Source organism: Sapajus apella, unplaced genomic scaffold (assembly GCF_009761245.1).
Source record: "Sapajus apella isolate SASKATOON/1434 unplaced genomic scaffold, GSC_monkey_1.0 scaffold18, whole genome shotgun sequence".
NCBI classification, from domain to species: Eukaryota; Metazoa; Chordata; class Mammalia; order Primates; family Cebidae; genus Sapajus; species Sapajus apella.
The window spans coordinates 29,173,550-29,198,960 of NW_022436958.1; the positions used below are offsets into that span (position 1 = coordinate 29,173,550).

At 38.6% G+C, this 25,411-nt stretch overlaps 1 protein-coding gene across 2 annotated transcripts in view; it reads right to left on the reverse strand.

The window, feature by feature from the left end:
* Nucleotides 1-19,846, reverse strand: part of GALNT3 (polypeptide N-acetylgalactosaminyltransferase 3) — a 66,202-nt gene extending 46,356 nt beyond the window's left edge. The window contains exons 1-2 of one of the 2 annotated variants that reach the window (XM_032286604.1): nucleotides 19,735-19,846; nucleotides 1,502-2,579 (exon numbers count right to left, since the gene is read on the reverse strand). The gene's annotated coding sequence lies outside the window, so the exon portion shown is untranslated. Of the gene's footprint in view, nucleotides 1-1,501; nucleotides 2,948-19,734 lie in introns of those variants that run through there. The other variant, XM_032286605.1, reaches the window with a different exon arrangement.
* Nucleotides 19,847-25,411: the final 5,565 nt, after the last annotated feature.

A 25,411-nucleotide genomic window follows, 5' to 3' on the forward strand; every position in this document is an offset into this window, starting at 1 on the left:
AAAAAGCCTAATCCCATAACCCAGCGCGCGGGGTTTAGAGTGAACCAAAACCACCCCAATAAACACCACGCAGGAAAAAAAAATCAAAACCCACCAAAAAAAAAAAAAAAAAAAAAAAAAAAAATGTTCAGAGATAGAACAAAACAAATATAATGGAATTGTTATTTATTATTAGAAACTTCTACGTACAAATGTGGGCTAAAGCAATATAAAAAGAAAGATTCTTGGTACAAATTGCTTGGGAAGTTTAATATGTGTGCTAGACTTCAGATATTAAAAGTTACAAGAATCTAATTGCAGGTGTGGCTTTAACCTCATGTATTTTTGCCACAAACACAAAGAATAATATATACAATAAAAGAAGCAACAGATTTTCCCACAAGTAGAGAATTTCTAATTAAAATGTTGTCACTTTCATATTTTTAACTATACAATCTGAGTGTAAATGTCTTCATTATGTAGCATAACTTCTATAACAAGTTATGTTAACTTACTAACGTTTTTCAAAAATCGGAAATATTGGTAAGTCCATGGGGTTCTTAAATAGAAATAGTTTCTTTGATGAGTTTGCAAGAGAAGGAAATAAAAGTCTAAGATAAGCGCCAGTTTCAGCCTCAATGCTTAGGCTTCAGAAAAACCTAATTAGGCAGGGAAAGGAATTTGGGCCTGGCACACCCAAGCTTAGACGTGGCAGGATCCTGAAACTGTCTTTTTGAACCTTTGACTCATATGCCACAGCCAAACCATAGCCGCGATGTACAGGTCCTTAAGTCAACAGGTCCTCTGACGAGACGGTGTGTGGTTGGCGCGTGGCAGTTGGATTTCCTCCTGCCACGGAAGAAAAGAACTCTTCTCCACTGAACAGGAAAGTGGGCCCAGCTCTGGCTTGGAGAGCGCACCCGGAAAAGTGTAGAGTCGAAACAGAGAGGGGCGTCCGCGTCCCGGCCACAGAGCGCTTTCCAAACCACTCGGAAACCATTTAAATGGCTCCGCCGCCGCGGTTTGCAGCCTAGAACTGTCTGGGGTCCCCGCTTGGGAAAGTTGCCTGGCAAAGCCATGCCCTTCGCCGTCGCGGGATGCCCTCTCGGGCAGAGGGGCAGGAGACAGGCAACCTGCTAGCCGGAGGGGAAGCGTGCCCGCCTGGCGCCCGGCCCTCGCTCTCAGGGTCCCTAAGCTGCAACCCTCCCAAGGGCAAGTCCGGGGCCACCAGGACTTTGGTCTCGGTCCAGCTCCTCTGGGGCCGCCCCATAAGGAGTGGCGGGGGGCACCGTGGGCGAGAGGCGGTGACCGGGCTTCCCCCGGGGTGCCACCTGCCCCTTGGCCGGGAGCGCTTCTTTCGGGTTCTCTGCAGGGGCAACCGAAACTCTGCTCTCGAGACCGTCTCCAAACGGCCCCCCGGACCGCAGCCCTGTCCCCAACACGTGAACCCCCGCGGCTGCCTCCCGCCTGCTCTAACGCAGCCCAGGGGTACCGCGTCCCCCGCCGCCGGCCGCCGGCTTACCTGGCGGGTGGGCTGGGCAAGGCGGCGGGAAGCGGCGGCCGGGCGGGCGCTGGACGTGGGCCGGGCGCCAGGTGCAGGTGGCAGCGGCGGCGACTCCGGTTGCTGTCGCTACAGTTGCAGCTCAGTCGAGCTCCTCCCCCGCCGCCGCCTCCTGCCTTCCCGCGGGGCCTCCCGCGTCGCCTGGAGAGGCAGAACCGAGGCTCGGCTTCTTCTCGGAGTCTCCCAGGTGAGCTCCAGCCTGCGACGTCGGCAGGGGCGAGGCCCCGCTCCCGCGCCTGCGCGCCAGCCTCCCGCCCCGCCCCAGCCCTACCTGAGCGCTCCAGGTGGGAACCGTGGACCGCGGGCGCGGGGCGGGGACGCCGTCCTGGCCACGCCTGGCTGCCGCGCGGCTTCCCTCTGCGCGGTTGGCCAGGCTGCCGCTGCTGCGCGCGAGTCGTGGCTCTCGGCCAGTCTACATTGGAGGAATCCTGCACTGACCTGGTGGCAGCGATCACCTTGTAGACAGGACACAGTCTACTGGGTCCTTGAGGAACCAGAAGTTCTAGATTTCCCCCACACGCTTCCTCCCTTCCTCCTCGGTTCGCCAAAGTGAAGGAGTGCGCTGCCTCCGAGGGCCACTTCGGGAGGGCAGCAACTGTTGGCTCATGTGGTTTCCTCGGGCAGGGTTCAGCAGCTTCTGTCACCAGTTAGGTTTCGTGAGCTTCCTTCCCGTGTAGTCTTGATTTCATCACTTGACTCACTTCAGCGCAGCTAGTGGTTTCCGTTTCTGTACGCGGGCGCTCTGGTAGGAGCGCCTCAGGTCCAAAGGAGGAGTCTCCTTCCAAAGAAGAGCCTCTGGTATTTGGCAGAGCCTCGCCAATTTGGGGCGCACCTCCCCTTCTTGGGATGCTCTCAGCAGGCAAACCAATTCCCAGAGGAGAGGGGAAAACTGAGACAACAGAGAGTACCCTTGCTGTCCCTGTTTGGAAAGAGATTGGGATTTCCTGGAGAGGACTTGCTTCTACCGTGGGTTTGTTTGAAAGCTCAGCATCTATTCTGGAAAGGGACAACGCAAAGTCCAGGAAGATAGTCGCTTTTGCTGTTGTTTTTAAGACAAAAAAAAATCGTTAAACAGTACTTGTTCCATTTATGACACCACTTTCTGTTTCAGCCTTCCTTTTGCTGCTGTGACAAACACTGACACACCCAAAACCCGGACTTAAAATGGCCTTTGTACCTTTCTATGAACTAATTTATTAGGCTCTATCCCAAAGATATATAGGGATATAAATAGAAAACTAGAGAAAAACTTTTTGGTGGAGTGTTTAATCATAAGGTGGCAGGTTTTCCTATAAAGTTTAGCTGTGGCCTTCCTCCTACACTTTGACAGGCACTTATGGTACTTATTTACTGTTTTATTAGTGCTATGTGTGACCTAAAAATAAGGTTTAAAATACAGGTTAGTATAGTATCAACAAGTGTAGCTTTAGTACTTGACTAGTCTACGACGTTGGTTTTAGCATCCATAGTGCTATTTTATACTATGATACCTATGAGTTAGGTTTAAGACTTTAGTAACTTTGCTTGTTTTACATGTTGTGGTTATTTTGCAAGCACCAAGGAAGCTTCATGTATTTGCAACATTTTAATGTCAGTACCTAGGAGCAATTACCAAGCTCACTCTCCCTCCAAAAGCAAACAAAAAACAGTTCAGAAGATACTTGTGTGTACTGATATACTAACTTGGTAATGTTTTGCCTTAGGTCTAGGTCCAGAACTGAAAATACTAGCTCCTCAAATTTTCTTCTCTTTCTCCTTCTTCTTTGCCCTGCAACTTTGTTGCTTTCCTCTAATTCGAGGTTAATGTTAGTCTTGGAAATTTTGTAAGGTATCCTAAATGTATAACCAAGAAACCTGTATCCTTTGTTATCCACCACCCATCTCTGAATAAAGCAGGAGCCAAAGATTGTCAGAGTTTTATGTTCCACCAGGCAAAAAGCAATGCCTTTCACGGACAATCAGGACAGAGGAGGTGGACATAGAATAGCAAAATCTGGAATCCAAGGACTGAGATGCATTGACAGTGAGACTAGTAACATCAATAACAACTGAAAAGAGAAGCTAGGGCAGACCTATAAAAAGAGAGAGCAAGCAAAGAATGCTGGATGAGAAGTGAAAAAAGAACAGAAGAAACATAAAAATGGTCAGGAGTTACTAAAATTTGACTGTCGGTTTTACAGTGGAGACAGACAATTTAAAGAAGGAAGCAGTATTTCAGAGTGTGGCATTACTGGTGCAGGTTGAGTGTCCCTTATTTGAAATGCTTGGGACAAGAAGTGTTTTGGAGTTAGGATTTTCTCAGATTTTAAAACATGTATGTGTGTGTGTGTGTGTGTGTGTATTAATATATATTGAGATATATGTATATACACATATATATAATGAGATGTACATATATATATATGTAATGAGATATCTTAGGGATGAGACCCAAGTCTAAACACAAAATTAATTTATGTTTTATATATGCCTAATACACATAGCCTTAATGTAATTTTATAAAACATTATAAATAATATTATGCATAAAACAAACTTTGTGTAAAGTACTTATGTGTGAAATTTTCCATTTGTGTAATGTTGGTGCTCAAAAAGTTTTGAATTTTGGAACACTTCAGACTTTAGATCTGTGGGTTAGGGATGCTCTAGCTGTACTATTTTACGCAACGTTACTTGTACTATTTCAGAGTGTTCTGAAAGCAAAGTCTTAAATTTTTCTATTTCACAATAAAATTAAAATGCTGCAGGTCCAAGAAAAAAAAATTTATACTGAAATATTTAATGCCTCACATATAATCAGATGCAGGCTTTTGAAAGTACCATCCTATTCAAAATTATGAAATAAAGAATTTGCCTTATAAAGGGAAATTAGCATTTCATCATAAAACAAAACACAGGAGCCTTAGTGTAGACATGGTTCTCAGAAATAAGCTAATTTGAATAGTATATGTTTGGCATATAACAACAGTTAAGAGAGAAAACTGGACAGATTTTACACAGGAAGGAAACAAAACAAACATTCTCTTTCTCTCTCTCATACACATACACTCTTTCTAGACACACACACACACACACACACACGCACAAAATTAGCCACAAAATGGTCATTTGTATAGATTTGAAACAATACTCACTCTTTAATAATTTCCATTAACATTTAAATTAATGGCAAGACCAGAGCCTGGCACTTAGTAGGTACTTAATAAATATGTGTTAAATGAATAAATTGACCCATCAAGTACCATAAAAAAACACACATAGTATCTTCAGCAATTTATAGGTCTAAAAAATGGTTTTACCCAACAACAGTCAGGAGAGAAAAATCAAGGCAGGTAAGAATGCTAGCCTGGTAATCTGAACTACAAAGTTCTAAGAACAATAGCTACCAGCTTTCACATACTACATTTCAAAGGACACCACACAAAACAACTTACACTCCTACAAGTTACTTTACATCTAGCTTAATCATTCTCTTCCACAAAACAAAATAATGGTACAAGATGTTCTCCAGGTTTCTTTACATTCTGATTCATATAAGCTCCATGCCAAGAGAGTTGTGCAAATAAATAAATAAGAAAACCCTTCTGGATATAGCAATAATAATTAACGGAAAACAAAGATAACAAAATTGAAATTAACCAAGATCAAAATTTTAATTCATAAAAATAATTATAATATATAATGTGATAAGTAAACGTGTACAATTGCTAAGCCCAACTTTAAACTATTTTAGTTTGTTTAATTGTTGGTTATACAACTTTGCCTTGAAACATACTCTAGAAACAGTTTTGCCTCATGAGGGAACTGGAGTTTTTAGTACGGATCTCAAAGTCAGACTGAGAGATTTGGCTCAAAGACTGAACAGATTGGAATAATTTCTTCCCAAATAAGTGGAAGCATTCAAATGTTATTGATTCAAGCAGAGGATAGAGGTGGTATCACAGTCAAGAATGATAAATATGTGGATTTTAAAAATAATGATTCAGCATCATTCTGCATCGTGTTTAAAATATTACAAGACTTAAAACAGTGAAAATATAAATAGATTATTTTAGTATGAACTTTTTTGGACATTGTTTTGTGTGATTTCCCCCCCGTAGAACTTCAAAATAATCTTCTCAGATTTTCAAAGTGGTACACATGCTATGAGGGCACGTGTTGACTTAGATTACAACAAAACTTTGTCTTGCTAATTGTGTATTCTTAGTACTTGGCACATAGTAGGTGCTCAATAAATATTTGATGAAATGTATTGAATAGAGTGCATTGTTTCAAGCTTTTAAGCATTAGCATAAGAACAAAAAGAAATGTCACGCTGAGTCAGAATAATATTCAATCTAACTGGCTCTAAATTCTGACCCGCACCAAAGAATATTTTGTGGGAAACTACGGTGACAATCTTGCATGATGTTGACCTCGGCAACGTATTCTGAGCATTCCTTACTCACTCCTTTCCTAAATTTATTTCTTTTTTCCTATAAAATGGTTTCTTAAATGGAAAAGAAATTAATATTCATTACAGAAAAATCAGAAAATACACATAAATGAAAAGAAACTAGTTTTGAAATACTCAGAATTCCTTATACCAAGATGAGTCAGTGCTATCAGACCCTGTCTATCACATATCTTGCCAGAATCTTTTTTATTGAAAAAGTCAGCAGGGGGCCTGGCATGGAATGGGAAAAATAGAGGGATACGGAGACAGATTTGTAAAATAAAAACTAGATTGTTCTGGGGACTCATTTTGTAGCCAGCATTTTCTACTTAACATATAATTCTATGTCAATACATTTATTTTACAGCATTATTATTATTATTATTATTATTATTATTATTTGAGACAGAGTCTCACTCTATCACCCAAGGTAGAATATATATTAACAATTTACCATTTTCTGTTGGTAAGAAAATCTTTGTATCTTCTAATATGATTTTCTTCCCTCTTTCCAAATACCCTCCAGCTCAACTGAAGACCCTAGTCTCCCATGGAGTGTTGATATGATTTAGCCATGTCCCCACCCAAATCTCTCCTTGAATTGTAATTATCTCCACATGTCAAGGGCAGGGCCAGGTGGAGATAATTGAATCATGGGGGTAGTTTCCCTCATACTGTCCTAGGGGTAGTGAATAAGTCTCATGAGATCTGATGGTTTTTTAAATGGGAGTTCCCCTGCACAAGCTCTTCTTGTCTGCTACCATGCAAGGTGTGACTTTGTTCCTCATTCACCTTCTGCCATGACTGTGAGGCTTCCCCAGCCATGTGGAACTGTGAGTCCATTAAACCTCTTTCCTTTATAAGTTCTCCAGTCTTGAGTATGTCTTTATTAGCAGCATGAGAACAGACTGATGCAAGCCTCCTGGATCAGTTCAAACTACTTTGATATTTCCTAATTTCAATGCATTGGCATAAAGTAAATTTCCTTCCTCCCTTGGCCCTCACCTCCCTCCTGACTCCAGTAACACAAAGGGAGAGTTGCAGAGAGATGCTAGCTGGGTTTGATATACTTTGTTTCCAGATAAGTTATGAAAATTTGTTAAGGAACTCAAGCCATAGAGGATGAGGATGTTCTTTTAGCACATTAGGTTAGAGGTAATAATCTAAAAGAAATAGCATTATTGTAATTAAGTTAAAATGAGAAATAATTTTTCTGCATGTCAGAAGGGGAATTTTGAATGATATTATACTTTTTCTGTATCTTTATATATTTTACCTTTAATTTACCAGGAAAAAAGGCATTTGCTGCCCAAGGTAGAATCCCATCACCATACTCCTTTCTAATCCCTACATCCAATCATAGAATCCGAACGTGCCAATTCTCCTTTTCCAAGTAAGTCAATAGACCCTAAGATCACATTCCTCTTCTCTCTGCAAACCTTCAGGGACAGGAGTCCCTGACAGGCCCTGACATTTGGGGTTGCCTACAAAAAGTCAAGTCATTGCAAGAGAAGGTGGTTTGTTTCTATTGAAAGAGTTAATGGATAACATATAAAAAGGGAGTGAGAATGGGGATATTGTAGTAGGGAAGGGGTTAAAGGGCTTAGAAAATTATTTTTTTAAAGGTGGGCAGGGGAAGAGTAGAAGGCAAAGAAGAAAAGGTCATTCATGTGGGACATCTTCTGTAAGACCCAAGGAGAATCTTTGGGAGTACATTCCCCCCAAGATCTAAGGAAGTGGCTTCACTTTTTAGAATGTATGGAGAGTGGAGGAGCTAAACCAGAAGCAACATCCAATTTATTTGTCTCTCCTTCTCTTTTCACTGCAAACTCTGTGCAGATTTGGCATACCTACCTAAACTTTCTAGTAAAAATCATAGCCTTCATGAAGATGCAGTACGTATTTGATTCACAGAAAGCTGGTATTCAGCTGAGCCTCTACTGGCCTAAACAGTGTTTTGCATGAATGACAAAACATTACTATTGGTCAGAGAGAAGCCCACGGGTACCTAGCTTGGCAAGTGAATGACTCCTTCTTCTTCCTGGTAGAAGCAAATCTGCTTCAGGACATCCAGTTGGCTGAATGGAACCTAGTCTACATTTCAGCCCTACTTTTACTTTTAAAGAATACCTTTTATGTACGGCACAGCCTGCACAATCTAGTGTCCAATCAGATATTAACCCTATCTTCTCATAGCCGTCTGCTACCTTCAGGTGACCAACAGGACGAACAAATGAAAAGGTTGACTTTAGTTACAACTTTGCTCATGCGTGGTGATGAATTGTAAAACACAGCTACAAATTTCTCCCTCTCCAGCAGGCACGTCATTTTGGAATGTGACTTGCTGCTTTTTTCATCAAGGGTAAAGTCCATTTCTTCACCTTTTAATGTAGAGTAGCTGTGCAACTTGCTTTAACCAATCAAATATGGTGGAAGTGACATTGTGCGACTTCCAGGTCTAGGTCTTAAAGAGATTTTTCACCTCTGCTTTCACTTCCTTGAAATATTCCCTTGAGACTATCATGCCATGAAGAAGTCTAGGGTGAAAGGCCATGTGAAAGGAGGCTCAGCTTCCCAGATGCTCTAACTGAGCATAGCCCCCAGCCACCAGCCAGCTCAATGCAACCTGGTGATGGACCTAAAGCAAATACCAGCAGAAGAAGCACCTGGTCAACCCACAGAATCATGAGAGATATTAATTTGCTGTTGTTTTAAGTCAGTAAGTTTTGACAAGTGTTTTATTTAACTGTTTCACCTAAGTTTGGTCTCTTAACATGAACATAAGCTCCTTTTTTTTTCTGCATTTGTACCTCTTTTGTACTCTTCCTACTCATACAGAGAAAACTTTTGAGATGCAAATGCTTGAATGTATTGGAATTTTAGAAATCTAAGCCTTGAAGGACTCTGTACAAAACTATGCCAAAGACTGTATATTTGAAGAATATGTTCTCAGTCTGAGCCAGTTTGCTATTTCCACCTCAAATCTTGATTATATTGGTGCAGAATGGAGAAAGAAGAGAGTCGGAGGTAAGATGGTGGGACAGAGGTGGGCATTGGCGAGAGTAGCCTCTCGCCATGCTGGAATACCATATTGCACAACTACAGGGACCACCATTCACATAGAGTGAGATGTTCAGCAATGTCTTGACCTTTGAAACCAGACTGGTGGAGGACTCACAGCAAAAGTGAAGCTAGGCTCCTGGGCCCTACCGTGGAGATTGGTAAGACCCCAGGGTTTTTTCTTGCCCAATGTTGAGTAAGAATAGAAAACATTTTGAAAGAGAGTCCTGAGGCAGACAGGCCTTAGGGAGTCCTACAGCCGTCATGTGTCCCAGGAAATGCAGAGAGCCCAAAAAAGGTTTTCAGTGCCGATGAGAATTGTTTAGATCCATGTTTTTGTAACTTATTTTTTATTGGAAGAGAGGCACATCCATACATTTACTATTGCCTATGGCTGCTTGACACTGCAATAGCACAGCTGAGTAGTTGTGACAGAGATTATATGGTGCACAAAGCCTAAAACGTTTACTATCTGGTCCTATATTTTTAAAGGTCCTTATATTAGATGAAACACAATGAACTGGTAAAACTTAAACCTTGTGTAATAATAGAAAACAAAAATTTACCATGTAGACCATAATCAAAGGGCCCATTGTCTTCAGCTGCTGGCATTGGAACCAGGATGTAGTGTCAGAACATGAAAGCCTAGATACCTGCAATGGCCTAATACCAATTTTCTCATACCAATGCATTCTACCACTCCCATCCCATACCTTATGCTAGATAGGACCCATGCACTATATCTGCATTTCTAGTGACACAGGAAAAGTCCCTGATTTTACTGAGATTTAGTTATTGCCACATGGTGTAACAGGGATTTGAGAGTGAAATTAACCTTGGGTAGAGACATAGGAATATAGTGTTAGATTCAGTTTCTTATATACCTAATTCTGTCTTCAGAAGCTGGTACCCACTATAAAGCCTTCCACAGTGATAAGCACAAAATCAGTGTGAAGGAAATACCTGCAGAATGTTCTGCCTCAGAAGGTTTCTCATTTGTTTTTTTACCTTAGAAAACTACATGATACCATTTTAAAAATAGTTTTTCTATCATTTTTCTACCATTTTGCCCTTTCATGTAGGAAGCATGTTGTTCACAACTTATGTTTTATATAAACTTTTTCTGATGATGATGATGATGATGATGCTTGTTAATTTTCATCTCCTTCCTTCACTGTAAGTTTTTCTATTCCCTGAGACAACTATTTCTCTCCCTTGTCCTAAACCCCAAGGATACAAGAGGTACATAGGAAAACATCTATGAAGTGTGTGGGAGGAGACAACAGGGCAGGGGTCCAGAGGTCTGTGGTTTATTGCACATAAAACACTGGAAAGTGCTTTGGATGATAAGGAAGTAGCTTGTTGTCCTTTGCAGTGGCCTGACATTCTTACACTGAGAAAATCTTACTCCCCACTTTGAGCTGGGATGTGGGAGCTGGGAGGACATTTACTGAGTATTAACTCTGTGCCAGGAACTTTTCCTACATGATCTCATTTAGTCTCCAGAAAACCCTACGTAAGCCTTCAGGTGAGGAGACCTCAGTGACAAGCTCCAACATGCATTGCTAAAGAGCCGGAGTGTAAAAGCAGGTCTGCCAGACTCAAAAACCCATGCCCTATAAACCATATCACAGAAGTTGTGAAATAATTTCACCTTGAATCCAAGGGTGAATGATATGTCATTGTTAACTTGCCATTCGGCATTCATCAACAATTTCTACTTTCCCAGTTTCTGTTCCATTCATATAAGGGTCTAAAGGGTTTTCATGTATAAATTTTACAGATTTTCAAATATAATAAAGCCAAAATTGTTCATTTCACTTCATACAGAGATTCCTTCAAATATAAGATTCTATGAAACAGAGTGTCATACCAAAATGCAAACACACTGACTGCTGAAATCAAAACGTTAAGGAACACAGACAACTCTAGATAACTCAAAGGAAAAAGGGATTACAAAATGGGGTTGACGCCATGCTTCACTTAACAATAGAAACATTGTTTGTTCATTTGGGTACTTTATAACCTTAAATATAATGAAGTTTCTTTAAAAAATTGATTGTTACAATTTTGGTATAATTATATAATAACTTGGTCTGTGGTATTTTTATTTATTTACTTATTTACTTATTTATCTTGAGACAGAGTCTCACTCTGTTGCCCAAGCTGGAGTGCAGTGGTGCGATCTTGACTCGTGGCAACCTCTGCCTCCCAAGTAGCCACCATGCCTGGCTAATTTTTGCATTTTTAATACAGATGGAGTTTCTACTAAATGTTGCCCAGGCTGGTCTCAAACTCCTTACCTCAAGCAATCTGCCCGCCTCGGCCTCCCAAAGTGCTGGAATTACATGTGTGAGCCTACCACACCCAGCTGTATGTGTTATTTTTAAAACATAAAATGATCCAAAGTAATTCTTCATATTTAATTGTATAATTTGGTCTATTAAATTATAACTAGACAAAAATAAATAAAATACTTCCAAATTGATACATTGATGTAAAAATAAGGTCTCTCTTTTAAGTCTCTCCATAAACTTTAGTTGAGAATGAAAGACTTATGGACCAATAATTCTTAACTAAAGCAATTTCTTGACAGAAGCAAAAATGTTAAATGAGAAGATACAATAAATTTAATTAATATCAAAAGTAGAACTGTAAGTTTTATCATTTAATTGTATTGAAATACATACAAACCACTAGATGTATGGAATTTCAGAGGCATTTAAGGAGTCATTCTAAAAGTATATGAAACTACTTCATGAAAACATCTACCAAAATAAGAAGAGAATCCTCATAAACAAAAGTGTTTTATAATATCTCTATTATAAAAGTTATTTCACAGTAACTTTTCATTTCTACATATTGTGAAACACAATAGACCTGAGACAGCCTGTCAGTTTGCTTAATGGAATTGGACTTTTTGAAGCTTTACAGACCACAATAAACTGGACTTACCAGTTTTGCCATCTTATCTTTTTTTAAACAGCAGTTAAATGCTGCTGTAATATCATAGAAATCAGGAAATAATGTTCCAGACCACACACAAATGGATGAGTTACAAAAGACTGAAGGATTATATTACTTTTAAAATATTTTGCTTAGATAGAAAAATGGCAATAATTATTAGCACCCTTTGTTTTATACTATTGTAATCAAATATTGAGTAGTTTCAAAGGAACATTTACTAAATACATGCAATATATGAGGAATCAAAATACAATAAACAACTATGTACCTACTACTTACTTTAAAAAAATAGTATTTTTGTATCTACCGTGGAACCATCTCAGGTCCTATTCCCTCCTAATTTTGAATTTTGTGTTCAATCATTTTCTTGTTTTTCTTTAGAGTTTTGCTGCATATTCCTAAACAAAATACTGGTTAATTTCATACTTTTTACAGCTTTGTATATGAATGAAATGTATGTATATTATTTTGTTACTTGATATTTTTGCCCAAAATTAGATAGATGAGAGTCATATATGTTATTGCATATGTGTAATTAATTTTCACATTGTATTATGTTAATCCATTCTGTCTTGATGAACATTTGAAAAATCTCCAGCTGCATGTGCATGTGTGAGAGAGATTGCAAATAGAAGTAAGGACATTCTTATACTCTCCTTCTGGTTAAAGAGCATGTGAAAGAGCTTCTCTTGGAAAAACAGCTAAGAGTGAAATTGCTGGGTAGTAGCAAATTTACCAGATAACGCCAATTATTTTCCAAAGTGATTATATAACACATCCTTATGGTTTTAATGGCATGCTTCTTTACTCATTTATCACACACACACACACATAGGCACACACACATACACGATACATAGATATATCATTTGATTATATATTATGTATATGTAACTCCTTTTCTGAAAATGATTTTATATAATAAAAATCTAAATAACAGTGTTAGTGCTGCCTTTTTAGAAAACCAAAAATTGTGAAAAATGTGGTTGATTGGGAATTTTTGTCATTTGTTGCCAGGAAACAAAATATTAAGGAAAAAATGGAAAGAATGTTTTAGTTGTGTCTTAACAGATGGAAAAGCAAATGTATTTATCTTTCATTTGCCTTCTATTACACTTCTGATGTCTTCATTTATAGGACTAAAATATGCATTCACTCTATTTTCAATCTTAGTCTTTGGTCTTCTAAAGAAGCCCAAGAGCTGACTGGTGACATTCGATGTGTTATGCAAGAAACCAAATTTAGGGGATAGACCATACTTCTTCACCTATAGCTCCCCAAAATCAGCAGAATTGGAACGCTGAAAAAGAATTTAAGATGTTTCTGTCTACTCTGTAACTCTTATTGCACATTTTTCTCTTATAACAATTACCACTTTAAGTTGAAGAGGATCCACTAACTACCCAAATGAGTATATTTCAAATGCTGTAAAAGTTCAAACTTGACTTAACGAAAATCTTCTGGGTATAATGCTACCAGAAGCACATGCTTCTCATTTATACCTAATAAAGTTTCTTTAATTGGTGAAGGCCTGTAAGAATGTGATGTCCCTTAAAAGAAACACATTGCAAAATTCCAGAAAATGATTTCCTTTATACTCTCTTTGTGCAAATATTCTACTTTTCAAAACTTCCCAATGTTATAAGAACTCCAAATTATGTGAATTAAAATCAAGCAAATGGTAATATTATCTTAAAATGTTCCTAGAGTGGCACCCTCCCAGCTCTTGAACCCTTCTGTTTTTAATGTGTGGGTCCCTGATGGTCTCTTGCATGAGAACCAGAAATCTGTAAGACTCTATCTTGCACTTAAGATAAAGTGGCTTATGTACTTCACTATGTGTTCATTTTAGTGGTGCAATGCACTCACTAATATGCTTTATTAATACGAAATAAGTAACCCAGTGTATGTATGAGCAATCATTGATATTAACCTAATGAGAAATTATTGGACACTAAGTACTATGATAAGAAACATATCACAGGTCTCTGTTGCAAATAAAATAGAGAACTGCAAAAATTTTCTGAGTTTTCTAAGCAAAATATATTGGGCCCTAAATTATTTGGCTGTTGTTACTACTTTGTTGATGGGGAGATACTCAACACAGAGATGCTTTTCTAATCTGCAATCCAATATCACAAAGCATCCACCATTAAAATCAAAATCATACCTCAAATAATATCAATGGAATATTGATGATTGCTTATTATATGTACCAACAATTTTACATAATTTGTACAAAAGCTTTTTCAGGTAGATAATATTAGTATCATGTTGCAGATGAGGAGACTGAGTTTTGGAAGATGTATGTGAATTACCCAAGGTTACAAGGCTAGTGAGCAACAGAGTGAGGATTCAGCTCATGCGGGCTGATATAGAAGCTATGTGCTTACCACACCATTCAACTCTAATAAGATATGTCTTCCATTAGTACTTTTCTTCGTACATGTATGAACTCTGATGGTCCAAACACATACAAGCACAAGGTACATACACTCATGCCTGAATGAAATACCTGCTGTGTATACTATGCCATGGGAAGTAAAGTAAGGACTCATTAACCCTTTCCCCAAGAAGCTTGCAATGTAGATGGGGGGGAGGGATAAGATATGAACAAAAATACATATAATCACAAGCAAAATGTCAATAGCCATAAGAAACATAATCTGGCAGTGCACAGAGGAAAGAATTCCTGTTGGCTAAGTGTGACAAAAAGAGTCTTTATAAAGCAGGTAAAGTGAATCTTTTGGGGAAGAGTGAAGTGGATAATCAGGATTTTGCACAAAGCATGCTTTACAGCCAAAAGTTTGAGGTATGTTGTAGGTATGACTTGTTTTGTTCTGGTTGGGCTAGGACAGGGCATGCATGACAGTGCCTACAGACTGGGGACTCTTCATCCTCTTTGATGACTTGGTACTAAATTATTAAACAATGGGGAACCATTGAAGTTTTGAAGCAAGAAATGATATCATTCATTCAAAAAATATTTGTGGAGTGTCAGTATGTTTTTGGCCCTGTGATAGATGATGGGAATATCGACGTGAACAAGACCAGTCCATTTCCTGCCCCCATAAATACTACAAGCTGATGGGAAGAAAGAGGCCAATATTCACTATGACTAAGAAAGTGATGGCCTTGCATGAAACAGAAGCAAAGCCTCTGAGTAGAAAAAAGACTCTGATGGTTTGATTTATGTTTCCTCTATTACCTTTTTTTTAAAGTAAACATTTTATTTTAGAATAATTTTAGATTCTATTGCCATTAGATTCTAATATCATTTAAAGGTAATTTAGAAAATTCATTTCATTCATTATTAAGGTTGCTATTTGATTATTTAATGAATTTCACTCTATATCATAACTCTGTGGGATGAATTTCAAAAAGACTAACACGTTTAAATACCAGTTAGTTGCATAATCCAAACTGCTACTGTAACTAGATAAATATACATGTTAAAGAAATGTCTTTGGTACACCTGTACTTGGCTCTGATCCCTGTGAGCATAGGAAGTCACAAAGTGTTGAGCCGGAAAACTTTGTAATTACCAAAGAAATATTACACACATAGAAAGGCCAATTGTAAAATAAGTCAACAATAAACGTATATAAACTGCCCAACTACAATCAAACACTTACATGAAAATAAACTGTAGGTAAGACCTGCTTGTATTAAAGGTTTTTCATAGAAACATAAAGCTCAGAGATTTATGGAACTAAAAAAGTATGGAAGATTACTGAATTAATCCTGAGGTAAATGTCTCAGTAGAAATTAGCAGTAGGTAACTTGCACTCCAAAGCAATCAAATTAGCATGCGACATAAACTGATATGGGGTAAGGGGGTGACTAGTTATAAATAAGAAATCAGGCTACAGCCAATTAAAAAAATTTTTTTAAATATAATAATGCTTAGTTTCCTTTAAGCATTACAACACATTATATTGACAGATGTGACAGCTGGTAAAAACTGTATGTGTTAATTGCCAACATCACATAATATTTACTATATAAAATTTCCCTAAAATTACTTTCTTTCATCATCAGTAGCCATATCCATCTAGCATTCCTTGTTCATGTTGTGAAATGTATGTATTATATTTTTCTTCTCCTTTTATGATTAAAATATAAAGTTTTATGTTCCTTATTATGTCTACTTTAAAAATATTCTCAATATTGAAAATCAAATTTTTTTTTTACAAAATACCGCTGAAAGCTATTTTCTACTTATCATTTCTTAGCAGGGTGAAGATTATATTTGCTCACAGAAATTGTGTCCTTTAATAGAAAAAGCTTTTCAGGGCTGGTGCAGTGGCTCATGCCTGTAATCCCAGCACTTTGGGAGGCTGAGGTGAGCAGATTACTTGAGGTCAGGACTTCCAGACCAGCCTGGCCTACATGGTGAAACCCCATCTCCACTAAAAATACAAAAATTAGCCAGGCATGGTGGTGGGCGCCTGTAATCCCAGCTATTCGGGAGGCTAAGGCAGAAGAATTGCTTGAACCTGGGAGGTGGAGGCTGCAGTGAACCAAGATTGAACCACTGCACTCCAAACTGGGTGACACGGTGAGACTTCATCTCAAAAACAAACTACAAAAAAAAGAAAGAAAAAAGCATCTCAGAAAAACTTCCTTTTTTCATTGTTTCTATGCAAATAATTTTACCCTATCATTTACTTGTCCTGAAATTTCACAGCAGCAGAAATTCTGCTATACATTATCCTTCTATCTAATAGTTATTGGCAATGTATTTGGCTATGATTTGAAATATATAACATAGTGAGTTAAATAAAGGTTTATTTTCTCATGTAAAAAGTCAAGAAGTAGGTGGTTGCTGCCTTTGTTTCAGTTATTCAACAATATAATCAATCACTGTCATGTCTTTTTATATTTCCGTTCACTGTCTTTAACGTGTTGGGTTTCCTTCCCTGCGGGTGTCATACCAGGGTCACAAAACGGCTGCTACTGGCCAGTAATACTTGAGTGCTCGAGCCAGGACAGGATGGAGGGAGGCGCTGCCAGCTGTATCTGTCTCTTTTTGTCAGAAAAGCAAAAGCTTTCCCAGAAGCTCTCTTAGTGACTCCTCCTTACATCTCAAGGCTACAAATTTCAAAGAGTAGAAAAGCAGAAAACAAGATTCTCATTGTTGGCACCATTGTGAGACATTGCCTAGGAAAAGGCACATTGACAGTTCAAACAAAATCTGGAATTCTATTAGCAAAGGACATGGAGGAATGAATATTTGGTAGGGGGCAGAAAGAATCTGCCTAAATGCCCTAGTGCATTTGGAATGTAAAAATCTTAAAGGCTGGGATTGTGCCTGTTCTCTTCTTCATGCCTAGGACTATATCATAAGAAAAATCATTGACACTTCAAATTCTATATACTAAGGCAGTATCCATAAATTTCACTCAATTTTTCTAATATGAGAGGTGCTATTCGAGCACAAAACTAGAGGTTATATATACACATATTCTTGGTCAGCTTAGGCTACTATAGCAAAATATGATAAAGTAGGTGGTTTAAATGATAGAAATTATTTTGTCACAATTCTGGAGATTGGGAAGTTCAAGATCAAGGTGCCAACAAATTCATTTCCTGATGAGAGCACTCCTCTTAATGTCCTTGCTGTGTCCTTGCATGGTAGAGAGTTCTCTAGCTTCTCCTGTCTTCTTATAAGGACACTAATCCCATCATGAGGACTTCACCCTCATGTCCTAATCTAAACCTGAGCACCCCATAAAGGTTCCACATTTAAATACCGTCACACTAGAGGTTAAGTGTTCAACATATGAATTTTGGGGAACATAAACATTTAGGCCATTGTATATTTATATGTTAAAAATAATGTAGAATATTCCCAGAAGTCAATAATATAGAATATTCCCAGAAGTCAATTCCATGTATTAGAATACTTATTACACATTCCTATGCCCAGCAAAATTGTAGACACTGAAAAAATACCAACAGAAAATGATCACAGCTTTTAATGCATTTAAGCTGAAATAAGAAGTGCTGAATACAGATCCAAATTGGACTAAAATGTTATGTAACCTATAACATCAACCTTTTATCTGGTGCCTATTATGTAATAATGCTGTAACATACTTTATCTGATCTTCACAACAACACTGCTAGGTATTTATTAGCCTCATCTTAAGTGTTAGAAAACTGAGAACACTGAGAGGTTAAGTAATTCATTCAAGGCCACCCAGGGCATAAGCAATAGGCTGAAGTTTGAACAAGATCTCTTTTCCCCCGCAAGCCATGCTTGCACATAGTATACATACCACTACATGCTGATTAATTCATTTTGTGAATAAAATCTTCCCTCCTCTTGTAATTCTGCTTTGTTTTTACACGTTTTCATTCCTAGCTTTTTCACTGGTGACTTGTGTAGATGAATCAATGGAAACAAGGTCAGATCACTGACAGATCAAAAAATAATGAGACATTAGATTGTTTAGAGAGATGAAGTTAAGAGTGAGAAGTGAAGAAAGCGAAGAAGGGGTGAAAGCTCAAGATTATGAAGAGAATAAACAGGAAACAGGAGAGAGAAGAGAGTGAACACTACCCACATACTTCTCTGGGCACTGTGGATCTGACGGAATGGTGGTATCCCACCCTGTGACCCTGTCTTTCTGATCTCTGGCCAAGCGTGTGGCTTGGCACTGCACAACTAACAGTTAGCAGCGTTCTAGGGAGAGGCTCATGGTAGTGACCAAATTGCACTTTCCCTAGCTATTCTTGTGTTCTAATCCTCCCCGAAGGTCTTTTATGGTTAATCTCAAACCATATACATATTTAACTCTCCTTTTAGTTACATTGCAGGAGCCTGTTCTCCAACAAGTGTATGTTTCAGTAACTACAAACTGAGATTAATCTACTTTAATGTCACTGTGTTCCTTCTCTTCAAGTGAGTTGAAAGCATGGGTGCACACAATTTGCCTTGTTCAGTTTGTACCAACTTGTATCTCCCATTAATACAGCACAGACTCTCAGATATGGAAAAGAGATTAAGGCCCAAACACTCAGCCAAGATTTCAACCCACATCTCTCCACGACGTTTTTTATTTCTTTAACATCCTCCAAACCGGTCTCATAGCTATATGGGAATAATTCCAGTCCATGGACCCTAACACTTCTTCAAGTAGTCGTTTCCACGTTTAGGCAACTTCAGCTACAGAGAGTGCTTTCTTATTTCACCAGTCAGGATAGCTAAGCTGTTCTGCAGTAAGAAACAGCCCTAAAGTGTCAGCTCTAACACAGTGGAAGTATTTTTTTTTCTAACATTACGTGCCTATCAAACCAGCTTGGCTATGCTATACATTGATATCCCTCTGGGATCCTGGCTGAGGGAGATGCCCCTCTCTGAGACATTTCTAATCTCATGGCAGAGGAAAAGAGGTCCTGGAGAATTGTATACTGGCCGTTAGAGCTTCCACATGTCATTAGCCAACATGCATCACATGAAATCATCCCACGGAGAATGACAAGGCCAGGAGCAAGACAACCCAGAGAACAGCAGTAAATATCTGGAATAACAGTGCAATATTCTACATATTTATTGAGTCAAGTCCTTTTCCAACTAATATCCCTCTTTCGCCATTGCCTTTTCTCTTTATCAGCTCTACAAATGTCAGGAAACCTTAGCCATGTTTTCTTCGAGCTGTCTTGCTTTCTGGTCTAATTGGCTCTAATTCCTCCGCTGACCTGTTTTCTGTATCTAGTGATCTTACCTGACATTCTCTTCAGAACGTTTATAGCTGTCTTGAGTCAGCTGGTGAGAGAATTGTTGGTCTATTCTCCAAAGGAAGTGGTCCCTTGACATACTTTAGGATGATGGGTTTGGCTATGTGGCTGAGCCTTCTAGACAAAAAAAAAAAAAAAAAAAAAAAAAAAGCTTTCCTTAAACAATATCTCATCACAGTCTCCAAATTTTTTAGTAGCTCAAATCTTTAGGCTTTTCAGAAATGCCCAGACACTTTGCCTGTTACATGTATGTTAGTATGTGGAGATTTTTGAGCACTTCCAGAGGGCAAATGTCACATCCTGAGACAACCTAGCAATATACATACATATACTCGTATTGACAGAACTCCTCAGCCCTCCTATTTTTTCATAGGACTGGCTCAGAATGTAGACTTTGGAAATAACTAGTCTTGGATCAAACCCTGATTCCACTCAGTACTACCTATAGGACCTTTGACAAGTTAACTAATCCTGACCTCTTATTTCCTCATCTAATGAGATAGAGATGATAATTATCTTTCTCATGTGGTTGTTGAGAGGACTAAATGACAACAGTGGGGACTCAATCAATGTCTTCTTTTGTTACCATACTGGGGTCCTAACACTCACAGCTATTTCTGGCCTTACTCACGACCGGGTCCTCTAGCATCCCCTGAGTTTACCATGCCTATGCATAGCACCCTCTTCTCTCCCAGGTGTCCTTCTCCTCCTGAAATGTTTCACCCTCAAGTCAGTATCATCAAGCTTGACCAGTGTCTCTCAAGGTGTTGTCTAAGAACGAGCTAAACTGGAATCACCTGGAGCCTCACGTGACCCCATTTCAGTGTAACTAACAGAGTTTGAAGATGGAACTTGTAAATCTGCATTTTAACAAGCTCCCCCAGAAAGGAGTGCCAGATAAATTATAGGATATCCAGTTAAATTTGAATTTCCAATAAACAATGAATAATTTTCAGTATAAGTACGTCTGTCCCATGCAATATTTGGAACATACTTATACTAGAAAAAATTATTGTTTATCTGAAGTATCTTGTAATTTTAATTGCTAAATCTGGCAAACCAATCTCAGGAATTCTGATGTGTTAAATTTGAAGACCACTGGTTTCAGATATTTGGCAAAAATCTCAAATTCAACTTCATGAGCTTCCAAGGAGGGAAGGAAGGAAGGAAAAAAGGAAGGAGAGAAGGAGGGAGGGAGGAAGGGTAAGAGAAGAAAGAGAAAAGAGAGAAAGAGAAAGAAGAAAAGAGAGAAAAAAAGAAAGAGAAAGAAGGAAAGAAAGAAAGGAAGAGAAAGAAAGAAACAAACAAAGAGAAAGAAAGAAACAAAGAGAAAGAGAGAAAAAGAAAGGCAAGCCAAGCCCATGGATGGACCCTAGATGGCCCAGGCATCCACAAAATAAGTATGCAGAAGACCAAGGATTTAGTTTTCTCTTCTTCAGAGTAGGTTAGCATTTGTTTCAGCAGCCACAGTGGCAAACATAGACAATCCAGCAGCCAGAGAAATTCTACTTCCTTGTTTCTCTAGTTTTGCATTGGGCTTTAGCTGTCTCTGTCTCCTTCTGCTTCTTCCTTTTTTTTTTTTTTTTTTTTTTTTTTTTTTAAACTTTTCCTTTTGTTTTTGCCCAACCCCTCCCCTTCTCCTTTTTTCTTTTTTTTTTTTTTTTTTTTTTTTTGGTCTAAACATCTCCATGTCATACTAGCCAACACCTACTCATCCTCATTTGGCATTTCTTCTTTTGCTTTCCTAGAAAGCATCTTGGGTCCATCCTCCTCTGTCTGCCCCAACTTCCCAAATATCAGAATACCTAATCACATAGCCATATAGCCATTTTCTCCCTCTAATATTAAGTGTGAAGTCACTCAATTTTAGTTCTCTGATAGAAATTTTCTCTCAAACTATTCTGTCTTATGTGTACTAGAGTAATGCACTGTGTTTGTTTGGTTTGTGTACATTTACAGAGGTCTTAAAATAAACATTATCTTAGCTGACTCTTCACAATAACCCCACAATCAAGGCAGATGAAAAGCTGAGCCCTTTTATTCCTAGACCAATATCCTTTTTACTCAGCTGTTGCCTCATCTCAGGTTATTATACTCACATTGTTCATTTGTCATTTTAGAATAGTGATTAAAGCATAGCTGTGTGCCTTGGGCAAGTTTTGTTTTTTTCTTATCCAATCTAAGCTTCCATTTCCTCATTTGTAAACTTAGGTTAACAATGGTACCTACATCATGGGCACTGGGTTTAGTCAGATGATCAAAGTCTTAGTACTGTGACTGCATATTGTATGCACTCAAAATATTAACCATTATTAAAACTACCTTGTGGACCAATTTCTTTCCAGGCCCAGCTCTCCTCTTGTTGTCTTTCAGCAAATAGAGACATGAAACGGAAAACTTAGACTAAAACCAGCAAAACAAGAAGTATCAACGGCTGCACAAGGAGGTAATGCAGACCTGTGCTAAATTTTCTCTTGGCAAACACTGCCTTTTTCCTACCTCTTCACCTTGAACTTTTTCACCTCCACTCCTACAATTTTATGTTCTGCAGTCAAAAATGTAATCATCCTAAATTAGGCTCAGCAGTAACTGATTGAAATATGAGATTCTTTAATTAGAAGCAGGAACTAGAGTGTGGTACTAAGAATGATAATATAATTATTTGCATCTTGTCTAACTTCCCCATTTACACTGGCCTTCTTCATTTCTGCCTCATTCCCTGCTAATTATGGTATCCCAAAGCCAAATGTTTGGGGCTGCAATATTATCACTGTGTCCACCTTCTTTATCCATTAGGGTCTTTATATGGTAATAAGTGTGATATGATATCCCCAATGAATGAGATGGAGTGGCCCATACATGAGTGACCTCAAAGCACATTTCCTGTACTGCAGATTCAGTGCAGAATTAGGAATATTAGGAAGATTACGACTGCTTTCTTCATAAAATACTCGGGGCAGTATTGTTGTGGAAAAACGGGAAATAAATTGCGGTTTTTGAACAAGGAAAATGAATGTCTGTTACAGTATTGAGTAGAAGAAACAGGGAATCCATGTAAAGCAGTAAATGTAACGTCAGGGTGACTGTGCAGCAACAGAGGACATAATCTGTGAGGTCACCTTTTCATGGCTGTCAGCACTTACATCACCGTGACTTTTCATGTTAGAGGCAGCACAAAACTATGCAAAAGAAAAATCAAGAATATATTTAGGACACAGCAGGGAAGTCTCCTATAAACATTTTTTTGGGGAAGAAAATTGATATTTAATGCTTTTTAAAAAAGTTATCAGTGAAAAAAATTGAAATTTCACAGGACTTTGTTACATTTATTTTTGGCTTAGAGTTTGTTTTGTTTGTTTTTAACTATATTTTTGGAAGGGTAAAAGATGGATGGACATTGTCATCTTTTTTACTGTTTAGAAACTCTAAATGTCTTAATCCAATTTAGTCCAATACTGCTTAGGAATTACATGACTTTTGCCATTGAGATAGGTATCATAAGCCCTTTACTGTTCTATCTGGAGAATGTTGTGTTTTTCACTCCTTTAAGATGTGGAATCTGGCTGGGTGCGGTGGCTCACGCCTGTAATCCCAGCACTTTGTGAGGCTGAGGTGGGTGGATCACAAGGTCAGGAGTTTGAGACCAGCCTGGCCAACATGGTGAAACCCTGTCTCTACTAAAAATACAAAAAATTAGCTGGGTGTGGTGGCGGGCACCTGTAATCCCAGCCACCTGGGAGGCTGAGGAAGGAGAATCGCTTGAACCTGGGAGGCGGAGGTTGCAATGAGCAGAGATTGCACCATTGCACTTCAGCCTGAGAGACAGTGTGAGACTCTGTCTCAAAAATAAATAAATAAATAAATAAAGATGTGGAATCTGTCAGTATGGTCACTCCCTTGACTAACAGGTTAGATTATGCTTAAGTATTGCACGTGATCCCTCCCATAAAAACTACCTCGGAAACCTCCAGTGCCTCAAATACTCTTGTCTTTGAATGGTACAAGGAAGAAGAGGATTTCTGGGGCATATATGATACTTGATCTCCCTCTGCCTGCTGGCATTCTAACATTTTGGTGAGGCTCGTTTTACTTACTATGGAATTCGACAAACAGTTCAATCCCAGAAACATTGAGTGAGCAAGTACTATATGCAAGGGATTCATTCAATGAATATTTTCAACTCCTACTATGTATCATGCATAAGATTCACCTTAGTAAAGGGGAAGAAGGAGGAGGAGAAGGAAGGAAGGAGGACAAGGAGGAAGTTGGCAGGAATCCCTGTTCTCAAGAGCTTCAACTCCTGCTGGGGAGAACATATGTAAACATACAGGCAATAGAAGTCATGTGCTGCCTCCGTGGACTGAGAATGACAGAGGTTAGAGCCTTGAAGAAATAACCGTGTGCTTGGGTAAAATAGATGCTGCTGTGCAGGCAAAAACCTCTGCTGAAAAATACAAACTGAGACTTGAGTCATGCCCTTGGGAAAAGTAGAACTTTGATTCCAGTGAAAGCATAGGCAGTAGAAAATGTATGGATTTGAGAGTTAAATATAATTTTGAACCCATCTTCACCAATGAGCTGTGGTGACCATGACTAAGTTATTTTGCATCTCTAAGCCTCCACTCTAAAAGAGAAATTGTGATGTTTAGCCCAAAGCGTTGAAGTATACATCTGCTCAAGCCTCAAGGCAGTTTTGTATAATGACTGAGAGCATGGACTCTGAGGCCAAACTGTCTGAGTTTGAAGTCTAGTGCTAACACTTAGCTATTAAGCTTGGGCAAATTATTGAATTTATCAGTGCCTCAGTTTCCATACCTGAAAATAGAAATGATAATAGCAAACTGACCTCTTAGTAGGTGTAAATTAAACAGATATGTTAATGATCTAAAGTACTTTAAAAAGTGCTCACAAATGGCAAGACTTATAACCATTTGCTGTTATTACCAAGTGTTTAGTGATGCAATATAAACCATTAAATTACCATATTACCTGGATAGCAGATGTCCAGTAAATGTTTTATTACAGTGCACTGTGCTAAACATTGTAAGAAATATAAATGTTCTGGCTGGTCCGAAGGTAGTGAGTTATCACCATTGATTGTTCACCGTCAGTTACAGATCGAGCTCCTTGTTCTACTCCTTCCCCACTTCTCACTACTGCACTTGACTAGTCACACAAAAAAAGTCAAAAAAACAGAAACAAAAAAAAATTTTCCTTGTATTTTTAGGGAAGACGAAATAAATTATAGCCTAGTCATAAGTGGCATTAACAAGTACTCATAATAAAGACGGTATGTAATAAATATTGCAAGAAAGATCAGATATATCCAATTGATAGTTCAAAATAATCAGAGATCAGGAAGAAAAAAAAAAAACTACTATAATAGAGACATGGCCTCCTCGTGATGGCCTGGGAAGCATAGCAAGACCCTATCTCTTAAAAAAATGGAGAGATAAACCCTAGGAGCATGCAGTCCTAGAGGAAGACATGGGTACCTTCCAGAATGGAAGGAGGGGTAATGATCCTTGAGACAGCAATACAAGATTAGGTAGACAATCACTGGGTGGATTAGGCAGGGAAGGCAATCCTGATAAAACCAATAATGGGTGCAAAGGCATAGAAGCATGAAAGGGCAAAAAGCGTGCTTGCGTGCGTGCGTGCGTG